The 13,864-nt window shown below is 35.4% G+C and overlaps 5 non-coding genes across 5 annotated transcripts; 1 reads left to right on the forward strand and 4 right to left on the reverse strand.

The window, feature by feature from the left end:
- Positions 1–1,668: 1,668 nt before the first annotated feature.
- TRNAS-GCU (transfer RNA serine (anticodon GCU)) lies at positions 1,669–1,756 on the reverse strand. The gene has a single exon. It is a non-coding gene; the product is annotated as a tRNA-Ser (tRNA).
- Positions 1,757–5,383: 3,627 nt separating this feature from the next.
- TRNAS-UGA (transfer RNA serine (anticodon UGA)) lies at positions 5,384–5,471 on the reverse strand. Its single transcript has one exon. It is a non-coding gene; the product is annotated as a tRNA-Ser (tRNA).
- Positions 5,472–6,818: 1,347 nt separating this feature from the next.
- TRNAM-CAU (transfer RNA methionine (anticodon CAU)) lies at positions 6,819–6,892 on the reverse strand. Its single transcript has one exon. It is a non-coding gene; the product is annotated as a tRNA-Met (tRNA).
- A 1,958-nt stretch (positions 6,893–8,850) lies between these two features.
- TRNAT-GGU (transfer RNA threonine (anticodon GGU)) lies at positions 8,851–8,922 on the forward strand. Its single transcript has one exon. It is a non-coding gene; the product is annotated as a tRNA-Thr (tRNA).
- Positions 8,923–12,543: 3,621 nt separating this feature from the next.
- On the reverse strand, positions 12,544–12,614 carry TRNAC-GCA (transfer RNA cysteine (anticodon GCA)). The gene has a single exon. It is a non-coding gene; the product is annotated as a tRNA-Cys (tRNA).
- Between the last annotated feature and the right edge of the window lie 1,250 nt (positions 12,615–13,864).

A 13,864-nucleotide genomic window follows, 5' to 3' on the forward strand; every position in this document is an offset into this window, starting at 1 on the left:
AAGTGAGAAAAGAAGGATTGACTCTTCCTCAATAAATAAACTATCAACCTCCAAAAAAGTTTAATTAATTTAATTACTAGAATTAGAATTCTAGTAGTAATATATTTTTTCAGTACCAAAAACAATTAACTATAATAACTAAATAAACTATTCCAATGAAAAGATTGAAAGTTTTTGGTAGTTATAGAATTCTCGTACTTCTTCAACTCGAATACCAAAAGGAAGAAAAAAATATGACTAAGTGATTTTATAGTAGAGGCATATCCTGAATGTGCTTGATAGATCCCATTTTTTCATGAAAATAAAGATAGTCAATTTGACTGGACTTAAGACTTTATTATGTTTTCTGAGAAAGAATAAGATATCATTATTCTCTTTAATAAACTTTTGTCTCGTACGGAATACTATATGATTTCACCGTTTGTTTCATCAGAAACAATCTGGGACGGAAGGATTCGAACCTCCGAGTAACGGGACCAAAACCCGCTGCCTTACCACTTGGCCACGCCCCATTTCGGGTTTTATGCGACACTAATAAACACTAGTATGTTTATTTGTTATTCGTCAATACCATTTCAATTACATAAAAAAGGAGGGATATTCTCTTGCTAGTATTCTACACATGCGGATAATATAGAATCAAAAAAATGCATTGATCATTACATGGAATTCTATTAAGATATTATATGAAAGTCGAATTTATTCCACTCTCATTTGAGAGTGCGAATACAAGGAGGTATTTTGTGTTTGGGAAAGTCCGAAGAAAAAAGATTTTGAATCTGCCTTTTCCTTCTTTCCCTTAAAAAAATAACTCAAGAAAAATCCAATTATTTACTCTACAAGAATGAAATGCTTGTTATGCCTAATATACTTAGTTTAACCTGTATCTGTTTTAATTCTGTTCTTTATCCTACTAGTTTTTTCTTTGCCAAATTACCCGAAGCTTATGCTATTTTCAATCCAATCGTGGATATTATGCCTGTTATACCTCTATTCTTTTTTCTATTAGCCTTTGTTTGGCAAGCTGCTGTAAGTTTTCGATGAAATCTTTAGTACTCTGTATGCCAAATTGAATGATGTGTTCATTCCAAAAAAATTTTAAAATGGGTAAAAGCCGAGAAGTTTTATATTTTTATATTATGAACCTTCGATTCTAAAATTTAAATTCTTCTACATTGAATGGGTAGCTACAGCAATAAATTTGGATCAGCCTTTCTACTCCCCTGCACCTAGGTTGAGCAGGTACCTAAAGGTACCTACACAATACCTAACCACCTAACCCTATTTTTGCTATTGATAAGAGTGCTTATTATAAAAGAATTCTTGCAATTTTTTTCAAGAATTCTTTTTTGCATTTTTAGGTATAAAAAAAAACCATCCTAGTGGATCCGTGTGGTAAGGAAAAACTGGTAATCTATTCCTTAAAAAAAAATCTTGGAGATTATGTAATGCTTACTCTCAAACTTTTTGTTTATACAGTAGTGATATTCTTTGTTTCACTCTTTATCTTTGGATTCTTATCTAATGACCCAGGACGGAATCCTGGACGCGAGGAGTAAAAATTCAGTTTTTTTTTTTCTTATTGGATTTGTTTCGTACATTTATCTATGAGAAAATCCGGGGGTCAGAATTCTTTCCAATTCGAAAGTCCCAAATGATCCAAGGGAGCGGAAAGAGAGGGATTCGAACCCTCGGTACAAAAAAATTGTACAACGGATTAGCAATCCGCCGCTTTAGTCCACTCAGCCATCTCTCCACGTTCCAAAGCGAAAGGTTTCCGTGATATGATATAGGCAAGAAATAAGAAATAACGGTTGCAAAAAACCCCTTTTTTTTCTTTCAAAAGTCTATAAAAATTATATTGCCAATTCCATTTTAATTATATTCTTTTTTCTTAATGTTAATAAAAAAAGAAGAAAATTCTTGTTTTTTCTTTCTAAAAATCGATATTGGCCGAGAGACAATCAAATAGATTTTCTCTTTAGCGGGCATTTCCATATAGGACTTGTTATAATTATAATAAAACAAGCAGGTTATATAAAAAAAACGCTTTTTTTGTCGATTATTTATCAAGAAAGCAAAAAGGGTTCTTATCAAATCCACCATAAAATTGGAAAGAAGCATAAAGTAAGTAGACCTGACTCCTTTAATGATGCCTCTATCCGCTATTCTGATATATAAATTCGATGTAGATGAAATTGTATAAGCGAATTTTTTTTATTTCCTTAGACTTAGACCGCGCAAGACAAGAATTTTTCGCTATTTACGATTTCATATTCTTGTTACTAGATGTTCTATAGGAATAAGAAGAAATCGCAACTCCTTTGCGCTACACATAAAATTGGATTTCGAAGGTCCATTTTTTTTTTTCAGAATCCTCTATTATTTTAGTTCTTCCACCCATGCAATAGAGAGGGAATGGGAAAAGAAGGGTTACTTTTATTTGCATTTTTCCCTTAAAAGATAGACTTTGAAATAGGAGTCTTGGAATAATGCTGAATTCAAAGGTTTATTTCTTTCTATAGTATAAGAAAAACAATTTATTTCTATTTCTATAGTATAAGAAAAACAAATAAATAGTATAAGAAAAACAAATCGAATCAAATTCATGGATTTACCACGACCTCGGTTGTGACTGTGACTCCATAGATAAAAATGGGAAATTTCTCTCTTCGAGACCATTGAAAAAGGGCATTGAACGAGAAAGAAATCGTCCACAGATAATAAAACTATCATATGCCTTGGAAAGTGATATGAGGTGCTCGGAAATGGTTGAAGTAATTGAATAGGAGGATCACTATGACTATAGCCCTTGGTAGAATTCCTAAAGAAGAAAATGATCTATTTGATACTATGGATGACTGGTTACGAAGGGACCGTTTCGTTTTTGTAGGATGGTCTGGCCTATTGCTCTTTCCTTGTGCTTATTTCGCTTTAGGGGGTTGGTTTACAGGGACAACTTTTGTAACTTCTTGGTATACCCATGGATTGGCTAGTTCCTATTTGGAAGGTTGTAATTTCTTAACCGCAGCAGTTTCTACCCCTGCCAATAGTTTAGCACACTCTTTGTTGCTACTATGGGGGCCCGAAGCACAAGGAGATTTTACTCGTTGGTGTCAATTAGGCGGTCTATGGACTTTTGTAGCTCTCCACGGGGCTTTTGCACTAATAGGTTTCATGTTACGCCAATTTGAACTTGCTCGGTCTGTTCAATTGCGGCCTTATAATGCAATCTCATTCTCTGGTCCAATTGCTGTTTTTGTTTCTGTATTCCTTATTTATCCACTGGGGCAATCTGGTTGGTTCTTTGCGCCGAGTTTTGGCGTAGCAGCGATATTTCGATTCATCCTTTTCTTCCAAGGATTTCATAATTGGACGTTGAACCCATTTCATATGATGGGAGTTGCCGGAGTATTAGGTGCGGCTCTGCTATGCGCTATTCATGGAGCGACCGTAGAAAACACTCTATTTGAGGACGGTGATGGTGCAAATACCTTCCGTGCTTTTAACCCAACTCAAGCTGAAGAAACTTATTCAATGGTCACTGCTAACCGCTTTTGGTCCCAAATCTTTGGTGTTGCTTTTTCCAATAAACGTTGGTTACATTTCTTTATGCTATTTGTACCCGTCACCGGTTTATGGATGAGTGCTATTGGCGTAGTTGGCTTGGCTCTGAACTTACGTGCCTATGACTTTGTTTCCCAGGAAATCCGTGCAGCGGAAGATCCTGAATTTGAGACTTTCTACACCAAAAATATTCTTTTAAACGAGGGTATTCGTGCGTGGATGGCAGCTCAGGATCAGCCTCATGAAAATCTTATATTCCCTGAGGAGGTTCTACCACGTGGAAACGCTCTTTAATGGAACTTTCGTTTTAGCTGGTCGTGACCAAGAAACCACCGGCTTTGCTTGGTGGGCTGGGAATGCCAGACTTATCAATTTGTCCGGTAAACTGCTTGGAGCTCATGTAGCTCATGCCGGATTAATCGTATTCTGGGCCGGAGCAATGAACCTATTTGAAGTGGCCCATTTCGTACCAGAAAAGCCCATGTATGAACAAGGGTTGATTTTACTTCCACACTTAGCTACTCTAGGTTGGGGAGTAGGGCCAGGGGGGGAAGTTCTAGATACTTTTCCGTACTTTGTATCTGGCGTACTTCACCTAATTTCCTCCGCAGTCTTAGGCTTCGGTGGCATTTATCACGCGCTTCTGGGACCCGAGACTCTTGAGGAATCTTTTCCATTCTTTGGTTATGTCTGGAAAGATAGAAATAAAATGACTACAATTTTGGGTATTCACTTAATTTTGTTAGGTCTAGGTGCTTTTCTTCTAGTACTCAAGGCTCTTTATTTTGGCGGTGTATATGATACCTGGGCCCCTGGGGGGGGAGATGTAAGAAAAATTACCAATTTGACCCTTAGTCCCAGTGTTATATTTGGTTATTTACTAAAATCTCCTTTTGGTGGAGAAGGGTGGATTGTTAGTGTAGATGATTTAGAAGATATAATTGGTGGGCATGTATGGTTGGGTTTTATTTGTGTATTTGGCGGAATTTGGCATATTTTAACCAAACCCTTCGCATGGGCTCGCCGTGCATTTGTATGGTCTGGAGAAGCTTACTTGTCTTATAGTTTAGCTGCTTTATCTGTCTTTGGTTTTATCGCTTGTTGTTTTGTATGGTTCAATAATACAGCTTATCCGAGTGAGTTTTATGGACCCACCGGGCCAGAAGCTTCTCAAGCTCAAGCATTTACTTTTCTAGTTAGAGACCAGCGTCTTGGAGCTAATGTGGGATCCGCTCAAGGACCCACAGGTTTAGGTAAATATCTAATGCGTTCCCCAACTGGGGAGGTTATCTTTGGAGGGGAAACTATGCGTTTTTGGGACCTTCGTGCTCCATGGTTAGAACCTCTAAGGGGCCCCAACGGTTTGGACTTGAGTAGGTTGAAAAAAGACATACAACCTTGGCAAGAACGACGCTCAGCAGAATATATGACCCACGCTCCTTTAGGCTCTTTAAATTCCGTGGGTGGCGTAGCTACCGAGATCAATGCAGTTAATTATGTCTCTCCTAGAAGTTGGTTATCAACTTCTCATTTTGTTCTAGGATTCTTCTTTTTTGTGGGCCATTTATGGCATGCAGGAAGAGCCCGAGCTGCTGCAGCAGGTTTTGAAAAGGGAATCGATCGTGATTTGGAACCTGTTCTTTACATGAACCCTCTTAACTAAGATTTTCTTATTTATACCTGTTCTACTTTTTTTCTGTTCTGGCTCGGTTATTCCATCTAGCCGAGCCATTCATTCCTTTTTATGAAAGAAAGATAAGGGACAGAAAAAAAAAATAAATAAAAATGAAAGAAACAAACGTATTCAATAAGCAAAAGGAGAGAGAGGGATTCGAACCCTCGATAGTTCCTAGAACTATACCGGTTTTCAAGACCGGAGCTATCAACCACTCAGCCATCTCTCCACAGCCTAATCCTTATTTTACTCCTACAAATAGAACATAGCCATATAAAAAATAAAAAGATTTATTAGCCTCTAGAAAGATATCAGATACAAGTTCCTTTTCGATATATCTCTGTATACTGTATACACGGATACAGGATCCGCTATACCCGCTTGTGAAATAAAGAGTAAATAATCTCTTCTCACCCCCATATCCAAATAAAAAAGCGGTTTAAGTAATAAATTTGAATTAAAGAGAAGAATCAATGGATTCATGATTAAACCCCTCCTACTTCTTGTATTTTTTTACAATTTTGGTTTAAGTGAGGGATCAAATATGTAGTCAACTTTATTTGATGGTAGCTTGGAGGATTAGAAATATGACTATTGCTTTCCAATTAGCTGTTTTTGCATTAATTGCGACTTCCTCAGTCTTAGTAATTAGTGTACCCCTTGTATTTGCTTCTCCTGATGGTTGGTCAAATAATAAAAATGTTGTATTTTCCGGTACATCATTATGGATTGGACTAGTCTTTCTCGTAGCTATTCTGAATTCTCTCATTTCTTAAATGAAATTTGGTTAATATTTATTAACCCCATAAAAAAGAAATAATAAAGGCCATTTCTTCTAAAAAATTAGAATAGTGAGACGTATTAAAACGCAATTTGCGTTCCGAATTGCTAGCTCTTCTCTTTCAGTATTATGAAATTCCATTCCCATTAGAATATTCATTGACAGATAATAAAAAAAGGAAAACTCTAATATAATAGAAAATGAAATGAAACGGTCGACCCAGACATAGAAGGTCGACCCAGGCGGATATACGCTATAAAATATATACCGTAGCGAGCGTAGTTCAATGGTAAAATATCTCCTTGCCAAGGAGAAGATACGGGTTCGATTCCCGCCGCTCGCCCGCTTAATTTATCAAAGTACTATGATAAAAAGTTTAGTCTAGTTAACTGTTTAACTACTTATATTAAATTAAGTATTAATTAGGTGTTAGTCTAGTGCCGTATCCCTTACTATCTTACCCTTCCTTTGCATCCCACTCAAAAAAAGAGGGCGCTCCAGAGGCAGAAATAGAACTCGCCAACAGAGCTCCAAAAATTGGGTATTAACTGAGACAAACAACGGGCAAACTTTTTTTAAAGGGAAGGGAGAGGTAGACTGTCCCTTTCGTTTCATTTTTATTTTCTGCAGGGTAGGGAGAGGCCTTGCGCCTTCTTTTTTTGAAGGCAAGTGACTTCGCAAACTGCTCAATTTTGCCCTCTAGGGCCGGGAACTAATGAATAAAAAAGGGTTGGATACGCCCCTCTACCATACATATCTAGAGAAATAGAATAGTCCTTTTATACAGACTGCTAAGTGCGGAGACGGGAATCGAACCCGTGACCTCAAGGTTATGAGCCTCGTGAGCTACCAAACTGCTCTACTCCGCTCTGGAGTACCAGAAACTGGTGGACAAAAAAGGCTTGAATACAAGCCTCTAACATGTCTAGACAAATAGAATACTCCTTTTATACAGAATGGAGCGGGTAGCGGGAATCGAACCCGCATCGTTAGCTTGGAAGGCTAGGGGTTATAGTCGACGTTGGTTGATTATTTTTAACGTCTCTAATTCAAAACCGAACATGAAATTTTGATTTCATTCGGCTCCTTTATGGATATTCTCACCACTTAACATCTATGTCAGCTTTTCTATTTGAATGGAACCAAAGCTCTCCGCTTTCTAGATGATCCTTATAGAGTAGGAGATAGAAATTCTATCTAAATTCATCTAATCTACTTACTTCGTTCCCTAATTTCATTCAAGAGATCCTGAGGAAAAGAATTGGGTTTCCACCGAGCTGAAACAATATGCGGATGGTTCTAGTAAACCAAAACTATCGTTTTTTAGCTATTTGGCTTCCTTATTCCTTATTTTAAGAAGATTTAGTTACGATTGGAAATCAACTTTTTTGTATCTTCATCCATAGATCCTTTACTCATATTTTCAAAATTGGAATACTTAATCCAATGCAAAATTATGCTTCGCGACTCTGTACTCATAATCCTATTTTTATTTTGGATGCAATTTAAATTAGTCTTTGGATACAAATCGCCAGAATGTATATTCTTCCTCAATATGCTATTGAGAGGAAAAGGATTTAATCCTTTATAAGAACTAAAGTTTTCATCGGAATATAAAAATAAAAAACTTAAGGATGCCTTAAGTATATCATTTCAAATTCAGTTATTAATAGAACGAATCACACTTTTACCACTAAACTATACCCGCTACATTGTAGATTATGGTATAAATGGTACCCTTTGTCAAGGATAGCCATTTGACAAGAAGGCTAATTCCCCCTTATTGAATCAGATGGAGAAGGTTCATGACACTGAGCCGTTGGTACTTCTACTTCGATCGCTCGCCTTTACTTTAGGATTTAGATAGCCCCTCTGGTCTGTAAAAAAAATCTTTTCTTACCATGCTAATAGCGCCTGAACCAAATGTATTTATTTTGATTAGGATCCTATTCTACGGTTACGACTACAATAATAATTATTTACTTTGCAAGGACGTAAGTGTGTCAGACTGCTAAATTGTTTTATTATTCCTACAATATAAACTAGGGGATATAGGGGGTAACACTGTCCCTATAAATTCCTTTTTTCCTTTTCTTTTTTGTCCAGAATTGAACAAAAAAGAAATTATGGAAGATGTTTTCTTCCCCCATTAAGTCCGAGCCATAGAGTAAGAGTGAGATGAGTTTTCCAAATTCATCATAGACTTTCCCTATGGCTTGATAGAAGTAAGCAGCAAAGAGTCGTAACTTAAAGAAAAAAACGGACAGGGCCGACAGATTTACCTGATGTAAAGAAGATCCTAAAAGTCTCTGATTAGTCGACTCTCTCCATTTAACACTTTCCTCTCTCTCCTTTTTTCCACTGACTCAATTCTAGTTTATTAGATTCTTGTTTAAAAGAATGCAAAAAGTTCAATAGAACTAAGAACACATAAAAAATAGCATAGAGGATCAAGGCCATTACCAAAAGTTCCTCCCAAGGATCCTATATCCTATTGGGTATCTGTTCCCCGCCTTTTCCCGCTAGGATCGGAAATCTTATATTTTCCATATCCATATACCGTTGAATCCTTGGGGTTCCAGAATCCGCCTATTTTACTAGTCTTCGGAAACGGAAAACCCTGAACCAAGAAGAGTTGGATATGTTATGTAGGGTATGTTTTTTTTTATTAATTTTATTTTGAGCTCTCAAGATATCGATATATACATATACAATCTCTACATAATGTCTCTCTCTCTATCTCTATATATTATATATATAATATGTACATTATGCAGTAGACCCATAATGGGAAATCCAAGTGGCTAATTTTTGAATTAAATAAAAAGCCCTTTTAACTCAGTGGTAGAGTAATGCCATGGTAAGGCATAAGTCATCGGTTCAAATCCGATAAAGGGCTTTTTAAATTAGTGGTAGAGTAATCTCGTGCTAAGACGTAAGTCGTTGGTTCGAATCTGATAGAGTACTTTTCTACTAAATTGATTCACTTTTTTTCTTTGTTTTTGAAACTTTCTCTATATTTTTAGAGAATTTTATGACTTAGTGCGGGATGGATGCATTTTTGGTATGAACACTAAATGAAGCACGGAGAATTAATCTATAACGATCAACTAAAAAAAATCCTAGATGAAAACATAACAGAAAAGTTGGAAAAACTCTTTGCTTTGGATCTATTTATACTTTTCGAGTATATTGACAATTCCAAAAAACTGCTCATACTATGATTATAGTATAATCACGAGCGGTTGTATATGGCCCTATCGTCTAGTGATGCCCCTATCGTCTAGTGGTTCAGGACATCTCTCTTTCAAGGAGGCAGCGGGGATTCGACTTCCCCTGGGGGTAGGGAGTATTATGAAAGGAGGTTAATCATAGATTAGCAAAAACCCTAGAATAAATTCTTCCTGGGTCGATGCCCGAGTGGTTAATGGGGACGGACTGTAAATTCGTTGACAATGTCTACGCTGGTTCAAATCCAGCTCGGCCCAAACCAAAAATCTAGGGCTTCGTGAGTATGAACTAAATCCTTTTGTTTTTCTTCCATAAAATAAAATGTCTGATCTATAGAAATAAAAGATAAAGAAAAAAGGGAAATTTTTTTTTCTAATCCATATCTCTCTCATTCCTTTCTTACAAACAAAAGAGTTTTTCTTATTGAAGGCTGGATTATTATCCATTTTTAGTGATAAAAAATCACGACATACTAGTTATGTCACTCTCACTATACCCACGTATAATATAATATGTGGGTATGTAGTATATGATTCGTCTATTTCTTAGAGTACGAAAGACGAATCGAATCTTCTTATGGTTCTATTTAAGAATGGGTATGCCATACACCCCGCGGGGATTGTAGTTCAATTGGTCAGAGCACCGCCCTGTCAAGGCGGAAGCTGCGGGTTCGAGCCCCGTCAGTCCCGAACTAGGGTTCAATGAATGGAGAAATTGATATTTCCTTTTTCCATGAAAAAAAGGGGCAGGGAGCAAGATCAAATACCCACAGGGCACCCTTACTTCACTTTTTTATTTTGCATCTCTCATTAAAGAGGGAGGGAGGGCATATAGGAATTTTTTTTTCACTACTCCCAATCGATAAAGAAAGACACACATACGATATGTGGATTAGTAGAATTTAGGATATTATATTACTCTATCTTTCTTTATGATGATACCATCCTCATCTTAATTTCCTATTCCACTCTTATGGAATAGAGTACCGGTATTTTACCGGAATCCATACATAAATCGTATTCCCTTTTTATTTCAGACCTCTTTTCCCCATCTCACTTCTACTGCTTATTTGGATGTCTATGTGACCCATAGAAAGTGAAAGTTGGTCATATAATACATACATAATTGTATGTATAACTATAAGAAAAAGGAAGGGAAATTGTATAAGATTAAGAAAGTATAAGATTAAGAAAGCTCGTGGGTTAGAGATATAGAAAAGAAAAAGTAGAAAAGGATTAAAAAAGAGGGAATTCCTAATCCAATCAAAAAACCCATTTTGGTCTTAGTGTGGATAGAGGATCTTCCTATGTTATACTATATAACTCTCATCCGTGAAATATAACTCTCATCCATGAATTGATTTGATAGATCCGATATTCATAATATTGAATTGATTCAGTATTATCAGAATGCAAGCCCTACCCTTGAATTTACAAGATACCCCTTTTTCCTCTCCATGGGATTACATCCCGAGTTATTGTGAAAATAAAAAATAAAGAGGTTATGGAAGTCAATATTCTCGCATTTATTGCTACTGCACTGTTCATTCTAGTTCCTACTTCTTTTTTACTTATTATTTATGTAAAAACAGTCAGCCAAAATAATTAATTGGAATTCCAATTAATCATTGAAGAAATTAAAAAGGGATTAAATAAAAAAAATCCAAGTCTTAAATGAAAGGATCTGGTTGGAATCTTAAAGTGTGGTAGAAAGAACTACATATAGTTTTTTCTACGACACTTTAGATTCTTTCTATTATATTATCTTTGAATCTACATAGAATAGATTAGTAGATTGAAATAGTTAAGTAGTCTAATTCAATTTCTTTTTTCATTGCATCCACTTAATTTCAATCAGGTCAAAATAAAAAAATCTAAGACAATTCTTGACCAAAGAATCCATGGAAGGAAAGAAAAATAATATGAAGAATAGACTATAGTAAAAAGTAAAAGGAAATGGAAAATGTGTGATATGCCGTGAATAGTTCCGTGGAAGAAAGTCTAATTTTCTTATGTATAGAACTTTTTTTAACCATTCGTCATTTCTAGTAGAAATTCTGAATTGGTATAATGGCTCTTTCTTACATTACAACTTACAATACAAGAGTTTCTTACAGGAGTGAAACAAAACTAAAGAAAAAGATTAAAGAATAACGTTTGACAAAATGATTAATGCAAAATGATCCATTAAAGAAAAGAATTGATACAACAATTTGATTACTTAATCAATTAGTAGTATCCCTAGAGTCCACTCCTTCCCCATACTACTAGTGAAAGAGAAAATGTAAAGACTACCATTAAAGCAGCCCAAGCGAGACTTACTATATCCATCTAAATTATGTCTCCTATTTCTATGAAGGGATTATTCTACTATTGATCAATAATCATAGTGGAATCAAGGGTACAGAGTCAAAAAGGGATTCCGCCCTAAGGCCATGGATCAATCAGTTCAAGGAATTTACTCCTAACAAATTCTTATAGGAATTCTGGTAGAATTAGAGAGCATTAAAAATACGAGATACTATAGCCCTTTTTTCCTTAAAAAAGAAAGAGTACGGGAATGATGTCCTGAATAGAAGAAGCGGGAATAGGAAGATTTTTTATTCCTTTTGTTACTCTCTTTTTTTTTTTTTAAGCAAAGGACGCCCGAATATACCATAAAATTATCGATAGATAAATATTTATTGGATACCTACCTTACCTAATGTTTATTTTTGACCTAAACCCTGCAGCCTTGCTTTGTATCATTCTATGAAAGAATGAAGAGATTTTATCCATAATACAACTCCTAAATTGATTTTTGATCGACCTATTTAATCTGATTCTCGTTAGAATTAAGTAGTCCTTACTTTAGTGTATGTAGGTAACATAAGATGTACGATAAAAAAATGTATAATAATTAGTAAGTCTTGATATTCTTTCGTGGAGTCCCTTCTTGAATCTTAGATTGAAAAAAAAAAAGAATGCCCCTTAGGGACCTTTCTTTGGATACCAAGATTTCTGACATCTTATCCTCGTATTTTAAAATTATCAAATCGAATCTCAATTAAGAACCAATTCAAATTCATATAATAAAAGAATAAGGAAACACTACCTCACCCCTATTGATAACCATTTTGGCCACTACCGTCAAAACAAACCCTAACCCTAGTTTGAGGATAGAACTATGGTATGGTTTCTCTAAACCCAGTATCGGCAGGCCCAGTTACTCTCTTGCCCGAACTTATGCGAAGTAAAAATTTATCGAATTCGATCAGCACTATAAAAAAAACCTAAGTATTTTATTGATCAGGCGGCACCCAGATTTGAACTGGGGATAAAGGATTTGCAGTCCCCTGCCTTACCGCTTGGCCATGCCGCCAAAAAATCCGATCAAAAATCTAGAAAACAGCAAGTATTCATCCACGTTTTCTTACGAAAAGCCCCTTTTATTTTGAATATAATTCTACTTACTTTTTTCCAATCTTTTTCAAAAAATCTATTCCTGCTTTTTTTGATCCAGTTTCTATTATTCTCCTCGATAGATTCTATCTTAAAACATACATTGTTAACACAATAAAACTTCCCATTTCTTTCTATTGAGATGAAAAAGAAGAAAAAGTGGATTTCTATTCACAGGCTGCAAAATTCAGAATAAATTGGAACCGTTAACTAGAATTCTCTTTTTTTTATTGCAGTAGTGAACTACTCTTAAATCGGTATTATCTCCCCCCCCTTCAATGGCATAATAAAATATTATGGCTTTATGCTTAATCCGTGTATAGGTAAACTTTAGGTCCGAACAGCATTATTATCCAAAGATCCCCTTTATGTACATATCTCTATGGGGAATCATGCTTTAATTTTTCAAAGTATTAAATTAAATATCTTGAATAAAAAAAGGAAATTTGCTCTGATATAGAGTATAACCTGACTATCTTGGCGTACCCAAGTGAAATTACGATAAAAGAAAAGCATGGATATGGGGAGAGGTGGATAACTAGATTGGCATGTACTTAAAAAAGGGACTTACTTTATTTTAGAATTCCACAATGAAATACTGAATTTTCTAGCAATTATACTACTCCGATCCGAAATAAAAAAGAACCCTCAAATTATTTTGAGAAATTAAAGTAAGCACGCTATTCTAAATCGAAGTAAAGTCAAACTTTCTAGTATATTATATTACGGCTTTATTACATTCATAGAAAGGAGATAAAATGAGAAATCTTTGCCATCCAATCTGATTAGAATATCATAACATAAAGTATAAGTGGCAGAATTTTTTTTGTAGGAATGTTTTATCAATTCATTTTCATTTCATTTGTACCCCTGGCAAACTCGAACTTTCGTCCAAATGGTCTCTATTCATATGTATGAAATACATATATGAAATACGTATGTGGAGTTCCCTAGAATTTCATGTGATTCAGTAAACAGAATATAGATTCCATGATTGCTAGATCGATCCATAGGGATTGATGAAGAGTGAGCTGATAATGGAATTTTTCTTTGATAAACAGGAAACTTAAGATTAAGATGCTCCGGAATGGAAACGAGGGAATGTCCACAATACCCGGATTTAGTCAGATCCAATTCGAGGGATTTTGTAGGTTCATTAATCAAGCCTTG

This window comes from Triticum urartu, unplaced genomic scaffold (assembly GCF_056163025.1).
Source record: "Triticum urartu cultivar PI428250 unplaced genomic scaffold, HENAU_Tu73 scaffold2, whole genome shotgun sequence".
In the NCBI taxonomy this organism is placed as follows: Eukaryota; Viridiplantae; Streptophyta; class Magnoliopsida; order Poales; family Poaceae; genus Triticum; species Triticum urartu.